The 14,541-nt window shown below is 37.8% G+C and overlaps 1 pseudogene; it reads left to right on the top strand.

The window, feature by feature from the left end:
• The window catches only part of LOC130026569 (transcription initiation factor TFIID subunit 9-like), an 87,650-nt pseudogene that overhangs the window by 56,647 nt on the left and 16,462 nt on the right, over positions 1-14,541 (top strand).

The raw sequence follows: 14,541 nt of genomic DNA, 5'->3' as shown, positions 1-14,541 counted from the left end.
AGGGATGCTGGGAACATTGATGGGGGAGAATGGACACTGGTGGAGGGATAGGTAAACGATCATTGTATGACTGTAATGCAAACACGAAAGTTCATAAGTTTGTAACTGTACTTCATGTTAATTCAGTAATGAAAAATAAAAAATATATATAAAATATGACAACAGTGAGAGTGGACATATTTAACATTTGTCTTTCAAAGATGTTAACTCAGAAGCTGGAATGCAAGTGCATTCTTTATATATAGTTCAATGGAATTAATTGGGCTTTTCCTACCACTCTAGATCCTATTACACTTATATTTGATTTCTTGTGACTTCTGATTTTTAGAGCATATAAATTAGTTGAATTCAAATAGCCATTTTGCTGTCTATCTAATCATCCTAAGGTTGCCCCATTCTCTAACTAGCCTACTTGATCATCTGACCTTATTATCTTGATGATGATGATGATGATGATGATGATGATGATGATGATGGCGCATGTGTGTGTGAGATAGAGAGAGAGCTATACAAATTCATCACTCAGGTTATATTGTCAACATACTAGCATTTTAAGAAGTGTTAATTAGAAAAATGGATACAGGACCAAAGAGGCAGAACTGGAGGTAAAGCCTGTGCTTTGCATACAGAGACAACTGCAGGCAGAATCTCTTGCACTACAAATGGTTCCCCAAACACTGCCTGAGCACAGAGTTGCAAGCCCTGAGTACCACCAAAAATCAAAGATAAAAAAGAAAAAAGAAGATGAATACGATTAGATACAGGAAAGAATACCCTTCTGCATTTTTCACATTTCCAAAACTTCTCATTGTTGTTGACTAGGAGCTAGAAGGGCAGTCATCTTGGTCTTGTAGTTGGCGAAGGACAGGCGGGCGTTACGAATACTTTTCCCAGCTTCTGCCGCATCTACCAGTACTTCTGCTCTTCTCTCTTTGAGGTCTTCCTTGATCACATCTCTGCACTGCTTTGCAAGCTCGGACATTAGCTTGCGGTTGCCTGAGGCATGCACCAAACCACGCTGGCGAATTAGCTCAAGAGTTTTCAAAGATAGGTGATTTTTTGTGGCTATCTCTCTCTTGGCGTTCCTCGCACATTCATGGAGGTGCTGAACAAGTCCATCGTATTCCTCGTCAATGTTGTCAACAATGGCATCTTCCCATGTTGCCGCAATAGTACCAAAGAGTTCCCAGTTGGTGGTCATTCTGGGAGTTCTCTTTTTGAACTTTGCAGCCCTTTCTCCCTGCTCTGTGAAGTAAAATTTTGCACGAAGGAGACGGTGGTCTGATCCCGTTCGAAATTTTGGGACAACAGCGACAGCAGTCAGGCAAAACCGTCGATTGAATATGATGTGGTCTATTTCGTTGTGGAATCGTACACCGGGAGACTCCCATGTCCATCGTTTAGATTCTGCCTTCTGGAACTGAGTTACCATGAATGGTCTTGGTCGACATGATGAACTCAGACAGTCTCTCACCCTGTTCATTCCATTCTAGGCCATGGGTCCCGATGTGAAGTTCTTCAGCTGATCTTCTCGGTCCTATCTTGGCATTAAAATCACCCACAGTGATCTTGTAGAAGGTGTGGTCTTCTTTATAGAACTTCTCTAGCTCCATGTAGAACTTCTCGATTTCTCTTTCATCATAATGAGATGTTGGTGCGTAGACAATGAAGATAGAAACTGCAGGCAGCAAGCCACATCTATTCAAATGTAAACGTCCGATTCCAGTTGTTTGGCATTCGAATGAATCAATGCTCTAGGCCAAGTTTGTGTTGACAAGGACAACGACGCCTCCAACACCTCTTTTATCGCATGTTCCGAGGAACAATTCTTCTCCAGTGTCGAAAACGGCATGGTGAGATTCGTGCCTTCTTGTCTCAGTCAGACCAATGATGTCGTACTTGATCATTCGCGCTTGTACCATCAGGTCCTCGATGGATGCATCTGATGCTAGCGTACGTGCATTGAAAGTACAGACGATCATTTTTGTCTTCCTTCGTTGTGGCAGCCTAGGTTGGCCTTGAGATTTTGTCGGCCTCTCCTTTCTCATCCTTCTCAGTGCTGCCATGTCGGTGAAGACTTCAGGGTCAGGTGAATGAGACCAGTTGTAGTTACTGGTTTTGGCATATTAAATACACAACAGATAGCTTGCCAGACTCTTCTGTGTGGGCGGAATACTCTCGGTAGCTTGCCAGTCTTTCCGAGAGAGATAGAGGCTCTTGGGGCGACCTCTAATCACCCTTGTAGGTGTTACCATATTTGAACCCTATCAAATACGGTACGACAATTCCGGAAGATAGGTATTTAGTGTCTTATGATGTGTCGCATGGCCGGAAGTCTGCCAGTGGGGTATTTATCTGGGTAGGGTGGGTCTTCTGTGTGCAATTCGATCCCTGGGTGGTTGATGGAAGCAGACAGGGCAGGGTAGGGTGGGGCTCCTGATTAGAATCCCTTTGTCACCTGTGGTTGGTGGGAGCAAGCAGAGAAGCTCTGTCCCTGGGTCCGCCGAGCCTGGAGTCCAAGTTCTCAGAGAGTTCCACTTATCTTGTTCTGTGGGTCTTCAGTTGTGCGTGAGTCTCGGCCAGAGCTGCCACGCGGGTCCGGAAAGCGTCCTGGAGTGTGGCAATGGCTGGGTAGTGGAAGTAGTGTCACATCCATCACATCCTCCAGAACGGCAATGGAGAAGATTATCCATGACTTCTACTCAAATCTCTTCGATAGCCATGTCCACTTGCCGACATACCAAATTCCACAGGATGGATATGTCGTTCCCAACGTTCTCCCTTCCAAAATCCGACACGCCATTTTGTCGGTAAAGAAACAAACAGCACCCGGCCCAGACAAGGTCAGACCTGAACACCTGAAGAACCTGCCGTCAGTACTCATCAATACACTGGCTCGGCTCTTCACTCACTACCTGTCTGAATGCAAGGTTCCATCCCAAAGGAAAACCAGCAGGACTGTACTACTCTTCAAGAAGGGAGACATCCATGACATTGGCAACTATCGCCCGATCTGCCTATTGTCTGTCATCTACAAGTTGTTCACTCGAGTCATCCTAAATAGGATTGGCAAAACACTAGATGAAGGACAACCATGCGAGCAAGCAGGGTTCCGCAAAGGATTCAGCACCATCGACCATATCCACATGATAACCAAGCTCATTGAGGTTTCTCGGGAGTTCAAGATGCCGCTCTGTTTAACATTCATTGATTTAAAGAAGGTCTTTGATTCTGTTGAGATGGAAGCGGTCATTGAAGCCCTAGCCAATCAGGGCATTCAAGCCCAATACATCAGGATCCTCCGTGAGCTGTATTGCGGATTCACTACCAGGATCTCACCATTCTACAAAGAAGTGATCGTTGATGTCAAGAGAGGGGTGCGGCAGGGTGATACCATTTCACCAAAAGTCTTCAGTGCCACCCTCGAGAACATCATGCGACGACTGGAATGGGAAGGAATGGGAGTGAAGATAGATGGTCGGCAACTACACCACCTCCGCTTTGCTGATGACATTGTTTTAATAACACCAAACATCAGCCAAGTGGCACAAATGCTGGCCGACTTTGACCGTGAGTGTGGAAAGGTAGGACCACAGCTGAATCTTACGAAGACAATGTTTATGAGAAACAGCCTCATTCCTGACGCCCCATTTGCTCTCAACAGAACGACCATCTCCGAATGCAACAGCTATGTGTACCTAGGTCGAGAGGTCAACATGACAAATGACCTGGCACCCGAGCTGCGCAGGAGGAAGAGAGCGGCTTGGAACGCCTTCAAGAACGTCGAAGAAATAGCTAAGAGGACGAAGAATCTCTGGCTCCGGGCACATCTCTTTGATTCCACTGTTCTTCCTGCATTAACATATGCCTCAGAGACCTGGGCCCTATGCAAACAAGATGAGAATGCTATTCAGGTCTCCCAAAGAAGAATAGAGCTATGCTTGGAATATCACGTTTCACTCAAATGAGAGAAAGAATCCGGAGTTCTGACATCTGTCGACAATCAAGAATCAGGGAAGCTGTCTCATTTGCCAAGGTGTCAGAAATCAGATGGACTGGTCACGTAATGAGATTTAGAGACGACTGCTGGACTAGAGCTGTTACCGACTGGATTCCACGGGATGTCAAAAGACCGTGTGGCCACCCACCTACCAGATGGTCAGACTTCTTCGTCAAGATCATGAACAATCGGTTTGAGGCCCTTCATGTTCCCGGAGCGAACGGATGCCATTGGGCTACACTAGCACGCGACAGAGACAAATGGATACGTTACTGGCGCCCGCTCGAGCAAATCGATGACTAACGGGAAGTTAAGTGATTAAGTGATTAAGTACAGGAGCTAGAAGATCTATCTCTCATTATTTTTGACTAGGAGCTAGAAGATCTATCTCTGCAGCATACTTTGTGTTTGAAGTTCTCACACTGCTACCATCTTTCAAAACCAATTAAGTATACCTTTATCGTGCCTCCTGGTGGGGTTATTCAGTGAGTGCTAAATGGTTTAATTAAAATCTGTCCTCTTTCCCTAATGCCCAATTGGAGGAATACCTTTCTCAAAACAGCAATTAAATATATAACAATCCATTACTTGGGAAGAAAAAAGGATCAGCAATTGTCCCCTAATGATAAACAAGTATACTCTCAATTATCCCATTTTAAATCCTACTTTACAAATATATAATGGCATTGTTCTTTCCATTTTTAATTCTATTGGCCAAAATAACCACAATATTTCATTCTTGCTTTTTCTTGGGTAATGCAAGATAGTTATTACAGAAATTATTTTGAAAGCTGTAAGGAGAAAGAAAAAGAGTAGTATGTGTTCAAGAGAGAATAGGAACTTCCCAGAGTGAAAACAAGCAAAGAAACATTGAGACAAGCAAGCATACAAGTGTTCAAAGGAGAACATGGAATTGAAAGTAAGGCAAAAAAAAAACCTGATTTCTTATAATAAAAATTGTTCTGTGACTCTCTCTAGAGCAGAAGGGAATATATACACAAAAATAGACTAATATTGCCAATAGGAAAGGTCAATCTTGTGGTAGATAGAGAATAGGATTTAGAAATGACTTTTCACTGAATATACCATTTAACTTGACCTTCAGTTTGTTTGACTTCTGAACCTGTGCACTCTGAAATACTTCCTCCTTCCTTTCCAAAAGTAACCAATGGAAACTTCAGGCATCTTGTATGAGTTTTAAAAGTCTGTGTTAGGGGCTGGAGTGATAGCCCAGCTAGTAGGACGTTTGCCTTGCATGCAACTAACCCGGGTTCGATTCCCAGCATCCCATGTGGTCCCCTGAGCACCACCAGGAATAAGTCCTGAGTGCATGAGTCAGAAGTAACCTCTGTGCATTGCCGGGTGTGACCCAAAAAACAAAAAGGAAGGAAGGAAGGAAGGAAGGAAGGAAGGAAGGAAGGAAGGAAGGAAGGAAGGTAGGTCTGTGTCAGAGCTAGAGCGATAGTAGAACAGACAAAATGCTTGCCTTGAGTAACCCTGGGTGTGGGCATTGTGGGTGTGGCCCAAAATCAAAGAAAAAAAAGGAATAAAAACTCTGTGTTGCATACTATAATACTAGGTTATATTTTACCTTACTCCCATCCCCCTGCCACTTCAATATCTAAATTTAAGTATGTTTCTCACAAACTTATGATATTACCTTATGCAAGTAATTCTGAATCTCCTCTATAATTAAACACCTCTTCTGAGAAAGAACCAAACAACTAGCATGTGTCTATAATTGCCTAGAGGAATAATAATAAGTCAAATGCTAGAACATGTACTCAAAGCACATCTATAGCTACTAAGCTAAAAGATGGAGCTTTAACCTGAGGGGGGAAATGTGATGATTTATTACAGTGGAAGTAAAGCACTAAGATATTCAATCCTATCATTTTTGTATGAACTTTTAGCCAAATTCCTAGTTCTCCTTTCATAAAGAGGCCCCAAAGCAAGTGGTTTGTATGCTTTTCAGTTTAATACAGTTGCTCTTCTAGTGGTACCTCTAAATATTGTCTAATGCAGATTGGCAGAGCAGCACCAGTGAGTTTTTAAAAGCTAACCATTTCTGCTAGATCTATTATGTAGGAGACAGAAGACTTAATTTTCCAAGGCTGAACTTTCATGCATTTTCTGCCAACAATAAATTAACCATAAATGAAAAGAAAATATTAAATTTTAAACCTATGAATATCTTTAAATATCTAAGATACACACCAGAATTGAGGATTGTTGGTTTTTTATTTTCTATTTTTTGTAGTTTCTAAGTCTGTTCAATAATCAAAAATCATTTGAAAATGGTTTTCTAAATTCACTGATTCATTTACAATTGTTCTGGGAATCTCTCCTTTTGGTTGTTTTTTCTGTGACTAATAAAGCAATTCTTGAATATAGGAGAACTAGAATTCTTTCCATACAGGAAACAAATGTTCAGACTTGCTGGTTCAGGTTATAACAGACTCCTAGAAATCCCTTTTTTAAAAAAAACAGGCTTGGTTTACAAAGGGAATTGCTGCTAATCCTAAAGTATATTAGTTTTCCCAAAATAGCATCCTCTAAATCAAGAATCATGGACATAATGAAAATCAAAGAGAATAGAAGGGTGTATAGGATGCTGCTTAGGGATCTGCCTCGAACAACATACATTTACTTATATAGAATGTAATCAATGTAGATTTAGAATCTATGTGTTAGAGATTGGATTTATAAAAGCTGGGGAATAAGGAAGAAACATTACCATGAATCTACTGAAAAGGTTGCCTGAACAAGTTCACTACTTAGAGTAGGAAATGAAAAGAAGTATTTAGAGTGTTAGCTGGATGCTCATAGAGTAGTCTATGGGGTAAGAATCCTCCAAATACTAACAACATCTCTCCCTTAACACTGCTTTCATGCACATATAAGAGTTACAGAATCATATCAAATGCCCACTTGCTTTTCATTACAAATGAAATAATCACCCTAAGAAAGAATTAGACTCATCATGTGTTTTAACACTCCCCTCCATTTTAAATAGTTAATTATGGATTCCAAGCATTAAAAAAAAAAGCTTCACAGCCTGTAGAGAAATTCATGAAGAGATTGTTTTCCAGGAAAGTACCAAAAGTGCCTCATCTTCTCCCATAAAAGCCAAAGAAGATGATGACAGTCCAGCTGCTCAGCAAGGATTGCTCACCCTTTATGAGCTCCCAGAAGCTTCCATGGAACATAAAGAAATTCATATTTTTATTGCTTCATATTCTCTCAGCATGAAGAAGAATTTACATTTCTTAATTGGATTTCCTTCTCTCTGCACGAGAAATTGCAACCATCTCACTAGATTCCACTGCTCTGCAGCCCCCGAGAAGCAGTGCTGTAACTTATTCATGAGCCTGGGTATAGGACAAAGATTTGCAGTAAAGTAAAAGGGCTACTTACATGGGGATTGTCTGAAACACAGTGTAATAATGCAGTTTGAGGCTGTTCTCAGAGTTAAGGAATCAAATTTTCTAAGGGTGGTACAAAGGAATTAAATTCTCTCAGGGTGGAACTCAGAAACCTGCATTAATAGTACTATTTATGCATAATATTTGAGAATTTAACTGAAAGAGATTTTAAAATCCATACAGAAACATTTTTATTTAAGTTTTTGGGGGTGAAGGGTTCATAATCAATATGAAATGGTTATATATATATATATATATATATATCTTTGCTCCTATAAATTCTAAGTGTATACTATATTTAAAAGATGATCCTGGAATTTAGCAGTTAAGCGAATTTCTTTTTGGTTTGGGAGCCACATTCATCTGTTCTTGGGGATCATAGTCTGTGCTCAGGGATCACTTCGGGTGGTGCTCTGGGAACCATATGCGGTGCCAGGGAAGGAACCCAGGTTGGCCACATGCTAGACATGTGCCTTACTCACAATGCTATATCACTCAGGCCCAATTTCTTAACATTTTAATAAAATAATAAAACTTAAAGAGTCTTCTAAATCCTTTTCTCTTTATTAACAATACTTTGAGTATTCCTTTTGAAAGTATAATATTCTGCCTAAAAGTATTTTATATTAATAAGAACCCACTCCATTCCAAAGTGAATCTGGGCATTTCTATTTGGGGTTTATCATTTGTCATAACTTTGAAGTTTAGGGATGGAACAAAACTTGGCTGTCTATTTGGGAATTCATAGTAGCTTCTAAATCAATAAAGGCAATTCTATTGATGCTAATATACATTTAGTGTGCCAATCTAATCATAGCTCTTACTCTACATATTGCTTATGTATCTGTAATAGTATAAGACAATTAGATAGTCTTAAATTGCTAATCTAGAAATTACTAGCTTTATTTTACCCATAATTGTCTTAAATGCTACAGGGAACTAAGCTGATTTAAATTAAAAAAGAAGGTGAAGAGAATTTGACAGGTACTTCTACATATGGAGTCTATATATTATTCTGCATGCATTAGTTCAATAAATTCTCACTCTGCCAATTTATCAGTATACGTTGTCTCCATTTTTCATAAGAGTATTCAGGGAAGAATTATAAGTTAAATAAATATTTTGATGATCATATTCTTTATATGTGACCAAGGTCAAATTTGAACTCAGACTGGAAGACTAGCTTTAATACATAGGCTTTATTTAGATAGAATAAAACTTTGAATGACTAGAAAGGGAAGGTAAAGGTAAAGGTAAAGGCCCTCCCGTTGATCATCGATTTGCTCGAGCGGGCCCAGTAACGTCTTCATCATGAGACTTTGTTGTTACTGTGTTTGGCATATCGAATACGTCACGGGGAGCTTGCCAGGCTCTGCCGTGCGGGCGAGATACACTCGGTAGCTTGCCGGGCTCTCCGAGAGGGGCGGAGGAATCGAACTTGGGTCGGCCATGTTGGCTGCGTGCAACGCAAATGCCCTGCCGCTGTGCTAGAAAGGGAAGAAGAGTAGAGAAAGACCCCAAAAATATTTCCATATTAGTCTGTACTAAAAACTAAAATGTTTTTAACAGGATAATTTAACTGTAAGCAAAAATGCATAGGATCGTGCAAGAGTTTATGTATTTTGCTATAATGATGTCTGCTATTCCTTAAGAGTCTAACACTGATATTTCATTCTAATATTAACCCCTCAGAGCTATAGTAACTTAGCATAACCTTTAGAACAACAAAGAAAAAACAAAAATATTCACTAGTCATCTATTTTTACAAGTATTTGTAACAATATTATTTTCCTATGTATATATCAAGGGGAAATTCAAGCTTCTATAACAAGTCTGTCACCAAATGTTAACAATTTTCCCTCTCTAAGCTAAAAATAAGTTATAGTGTCTAAAAAGTAGAATCTTCTTTAAATTATAATTCTCTGAATAAGTGGTTTAATTATACATAGGAATATTAATCTTAAAATGCCAAAGTTTTTTGATGCCAGCAATCGGAACCTAGTTCCCCAAGACATTTTTCCCAGTACCTTAAAATGTGTCTAGTAATCCATGTGAATGTTTTACCATTCAATAAAGTTAAATGTACTTTAAACTTTTTTCTATAGACTGGAAGGAAGTGATACAAAAATTGTAACAAAAAGGAAAAAAATATGTGCACTTGCACATTACTGACTGCTACGGGTTGATTTATAAGCAAACATCCTGTTGTACTGGGTTACTTGCTATCTCTTATTTAGGAATATTATGGAGCGTAAGAAAAGATAAAATATTGCAGTTTGGGAGCCGGAGCAATAGTATAGCGGGTAGAGCATTTGTCTTGGATGCAGCAGAGCTGGGTTTGATCTCTGGCATTCCATATGGTCCCTTGAGCACCATCAAGAGTAATTCCTGAGTACAGAGCCAGGAATAATAACCTCTGAGCACCACAAGATGTGCACCTCCCAAAAAAGATCTTGCATTTTGTTACCGTGTGGATGGAACTGGAGGGCATCATATTAAGCAAAATAAACAAAATAGAGGAAAAATACTAGATGATAGCACTCATCTGTGGTATAAAGACACAAAAAACAAAAGAATAGGCCTTAATTAAGGTGGAGAAATCCTTGATCTTGGACTTGCTGATGCTAAGTTCATCAAGATCATACACATTACCACTACTGTAAGCATGTTATATTAATGATTATAATAATAAGAATTGAAATCCTTGGATATAATGTCAAAGTGAGGAAGGGAGAAGGGAGAATAAAAATTGGGGGGCAATGGGAATTTAGGCTCTCATACTCCAAAAGCATGGCTGGTTACTTTAATACTTATAAGATAAATATTTCCATAGGATAACTTAGAAAATTATTCCATGGGCCAGGAGATAGTTCAAAGAACTGCAGTACATGTTTGGCATTCACAAGATTTCAGTTTTGATTCCTGGCAGTGTACAACTTCCTAAACATAGCAGAGAGTTATTCGCAGAGGGCCCTAGCATCACCAAAGAGTAGCCTCCACAAATTAAAGGAGTCTACAAGGTGTATGAGTGAATATGGGCATAAGGAATCAAAGTTTAAAACCTTTGCTGTATGTGTTGACGGTGGATTAACAGTGGCCTGTCATCTTCAATATTTCAGTCAGTTCATGTCAAATTTGGCTATTTATATTTGCTAAACTTTCTTTGCTGAAGCAATTCATTGCAAGTTTTTTAGAGCATTCAGTTTTCTTTTTCACCTCCCCTGTTCAACATTTTAGGATATATAAATACAAGCATTTGTAAAATATATCTGAACTATTTATCCCTTGCCTTATTAGAATACTTTTATATCACCATCAAACTCCTTTCAAATAACTTTTAGTAAATGACCTTCAAGAGAAAATTGGGGGAAAGGCATACAGCAATTTGTAAAAGAAAACAAACAGGCTATATACCATAATAAATATTTATGAGTAGCAAGAAACATATTTATAAACTATAATGAAGTATCACCCTTCTCTTATCAAATTGACAAATAGCAACAGACAAAACCAAACAACAATTTTATTTTAAAAATTAATTTGGAGGACAAAGTTTAGTCTTAGAACCACTGGTTGTTTTCCAGTTACGTCAGCACTAGACTAGTATATGATTATCCATTTGTTAGGCAAAATTTTTCTTCCCAGATTCTCCCCAGACAAAAAGAATGGACCTTATCCGGGTGTGCTTAATTTATTCTCTCTAAACCATTTATCATAGTAAGCTACACTATATCCCCAGATGGGTAATGAGTAGAGGAACAGAGAGACAAGAAAGACTTGGAAAGCAGAAATAGAGTACTGGAAGCAAGAATCTACAAGCCACACACAAAAATTTAACTACTTTGTTTGGTTTATGAACTCTGCATTAGCAGAGATTAATCTTAGGAAAAGGAGAGGCCAAGAGTTGAGAACAGTAAAGGGGTTTAAATTTCTGATTGAGATCAGCTAGTGCCATAGCAACTGGATTCCTGGGCTGTGCCAGCAGCCCTACATCCCGTTCTGATATTTTCCTTAACATCTCAGAAACTTAGTAACCACTACTCTAAAGATTAGATGAATGAATTCTGAGACTCACTGATGCATCCAATGTCCACTATCAATTATTGGATGATAAGAAGTAAAACAGAAATCAGCTGTTTGGGATGAGAGGAGATGGCGAAATCTTATAAGAATATACAGCATGATCACATGTACATAACTTATTTTTTATTTCTTTAGAAGCTCTACCTGGTTAAGGTAAAATATAGACTTGTGTATTTTTATTTACTAATATAATTAGGAAGAAGTGAACTGCTTTTATGTATCATGGACAGAAAACCTTACTCTCTTATCATCAAAAATATATAAACCAAGGGAAAAGAAAATATTTTTATGGTAAATGAATGTACAAAATAGTTTATAAAAATATAATTTGTGTGCTTAAGCCACGGTCAAGATAAAATTCTCTCTGCCTTTTCAGTGAGAGGAAATAAAAGACCTAGGGAATGGACTGTGATGGAAGATTCATTATAGCTGAAACCTGAATCACTGTAATTAAACACAGTTCATAAGTGCAAACGGTATCTGCTTCTTGACAGATTAAAAAGCCGAGAGATGAGAAATATTGCTGAGCTAAACATGTCTGTTTAATAAGCCACTCAAATAAACACTCCTATTATCCCTTGACATACAAGCACAAATTGTCTCTGTAAGCCTAATAAAATCTCATTTGCTTTACCTGAAGATTCCATGAACCACCTGGTGCCTCTCTTTGTACTACTTATTCTCTATTAACTTATGCTTGGTAGATATTAAGGCTTTTATGATCAATATTTTCACCAGTTTTAAATCATTAGGTCAATGAATGCATTTGGAGGCAGTAGTCCAATATGAAGCCATTAGAAAATGTGTTGGGAAAGATAATAACAATAATTTTAGATTGTAAAGTGTTTACCTTAATCAGAACTCTGACTTTTTTAAGTGAAAGCTTGTTGGAAGTATTGAATAATGCTAAGTTATAAAATATTACCAGCTTAAATTTTGATTAGAGTTGATGCTGTTCCAGTCACTAAGTCTATAAACTTTTCAACATGTCAATACCACTACATATCAATATAAAATCTATTTTTAACTTTGATTTTAATTTAATGATATTACTGAAGAAGAGATTAAATGAGAAAATACCATAAATATCTTAAAATTTAAAATATTGCTGTTCAAAACTAGATGAATTTAGTTATTAGAAGAAGAATTTGAGAAATTTCATGAGATATCATTTTGTGACTGCTTACTGTTGTTGTTAGAACATGAAATTTTACCAACCATTTTCTGATAAAGTCTTAAAAAGGTTAATAAATGGTTCTTTAGATACTTTGTTAGGAAGCAATGGTAAATTTCTTGAGGAAATCAGTCATACTAATGAAGAATCCATTAAGAAAAAAAATGAGTATGGGAGAGTTTTACAAGTTAAGCAAGGAAAGATTGCCCCTACTGCAGGCTCAGTTTTGGTGCTTCAATTGAAATTTGCTAAAGGTATTGGTTTACGACAAGACATATTTCCAGATCTATTAATGATAATCAGTAAAGAAGACTGGTCTATTTTCACATATTACTGTCAAGTCACTAAAATTTGCCTATATAGTTTTCTTTTTTGTTTTTTTTTTTTTTGCTAAAAAAAGTAATCAGTTGCCTTCACTAATCTCGTATTTTGGGTAGCCTGTGACTTCCATTAAAGGTCCATCATGCCATGACAATCAGGAGGACTTGGCATCTTTTTTCTAGTCCCATCTGTTATTGGATCCTTTTCTGTAGAATCTTTTCCTTACTGCCTTCCAGAAGATAGCCACAGAGAGCTCATCTCCAATTCTTTTCTGTTTAGATAATACTAATGCATTTTGTTTTAAAAACATATTCCTGTGTTACACAAAAATCTTTATCATTCTGTTTTCCTCCCATTGATTCTGGTCTTTATTAACTACTTTCTACATGAAAACCTCTTAAAAATATTAAAGGTCTGATCTATACTTCTCTGATATATTTTATTTTTTTCCACAAAAAGAAACCCAAAACAGACAAAAAATATGTCAAGAGTACTTCATACCATTCCTCATGAAAGATACTCATTGTTAATGTGAACACCATGGTTCCTACCTTAAGGAGGAGAAACTAAGCAAATTTGAAGTAGCAAAAGGACTGAAAATCAAAGTGGGATATGAAATTGAATGTGAGAGGTAAAGGTGAGTAATAAGAGAAACCTAGTTGAAATATTTCTAAAGATACAATGATTGGTACCAGAGTGAGAGAATAGTAGGTATGGCACTTGCTTTGCATAGTCGGACTAGGTTCAATATCCAGCACATTTTATGGTCCACCCTGAGTCAGCTAGGAGTGATCCCTGAGTGTAGAGCTAGGAGTGATCCCCTGAGCACCACTGGGTGTGGTCCATTCTTCCTCCCCACAACTACAACAATGCAATGTGGTCAAAGATGATATTCCTAGTCTTTGCTGCAGCTCTTATAAATTTCTTGCTTTTTTCCAGCTGAAGTAACACAAAGGCATGGGTGGAGGATTTATAAAGCATGTTAGTGTGTTAATAAAGTGAGGCAACAATATGCACCAAAATTGCAATCATTACTCAACAAGAGTGGAAAGAAGAATGGGCAGTGTAGGGTAAAAAGAGGTTAGGGAAGATCAGACCAGAAGTGACATAAGGACAAGAATTGAAGGTCATGGACATCATTGGAGGTGTTATAAAGTAACCTGGTATATCAATAATATAAACTTAAATACCATTTTAATCTTATTGCCTGAATAGTAATAAAATATTTTCATAATTTTTTAAAAAATAAAGCATTCATGTTCAGAATTCTTATGTTTAACAGCTATAATAGCATAGACATGTGCTGGACCCATTTCACTAGCTCACGTATTATAATATCTGATAAATAAAAGGTAGCATTTAATTTGAATTAAGATATTATGCATAAATATATTATAGCAAACTCAGAGTAGTTCAAAAAACATTAGTTTGCAATTTTTATTGCACTGGGACAAAAATAAGTTTTCCACTGCAAACAGATTACTGAAAACAAACAAAACTGTATTTATTGCATAATTTTGATGGAAGGAAACCCTAAT

This window comes from Sorex fumeus, unplaced genomic scaffold, assembly GCF_029834395.1.
Source record: "Sorex fumeus unplaced genomic scaffold, SorFum_2.1 ptg000034l, whole genome shotgun sequence".
NCBI classification, from domain to species: domain Eukaryota; kingdom Metazoa; phylum Chordata; class Mammalia; order Eulipotyphla; family Soricidae; genus Sorex; species Sorex fumeus.
This window is presented reverse-complemented; position numbering and strand designations above follow the sequence as displayed.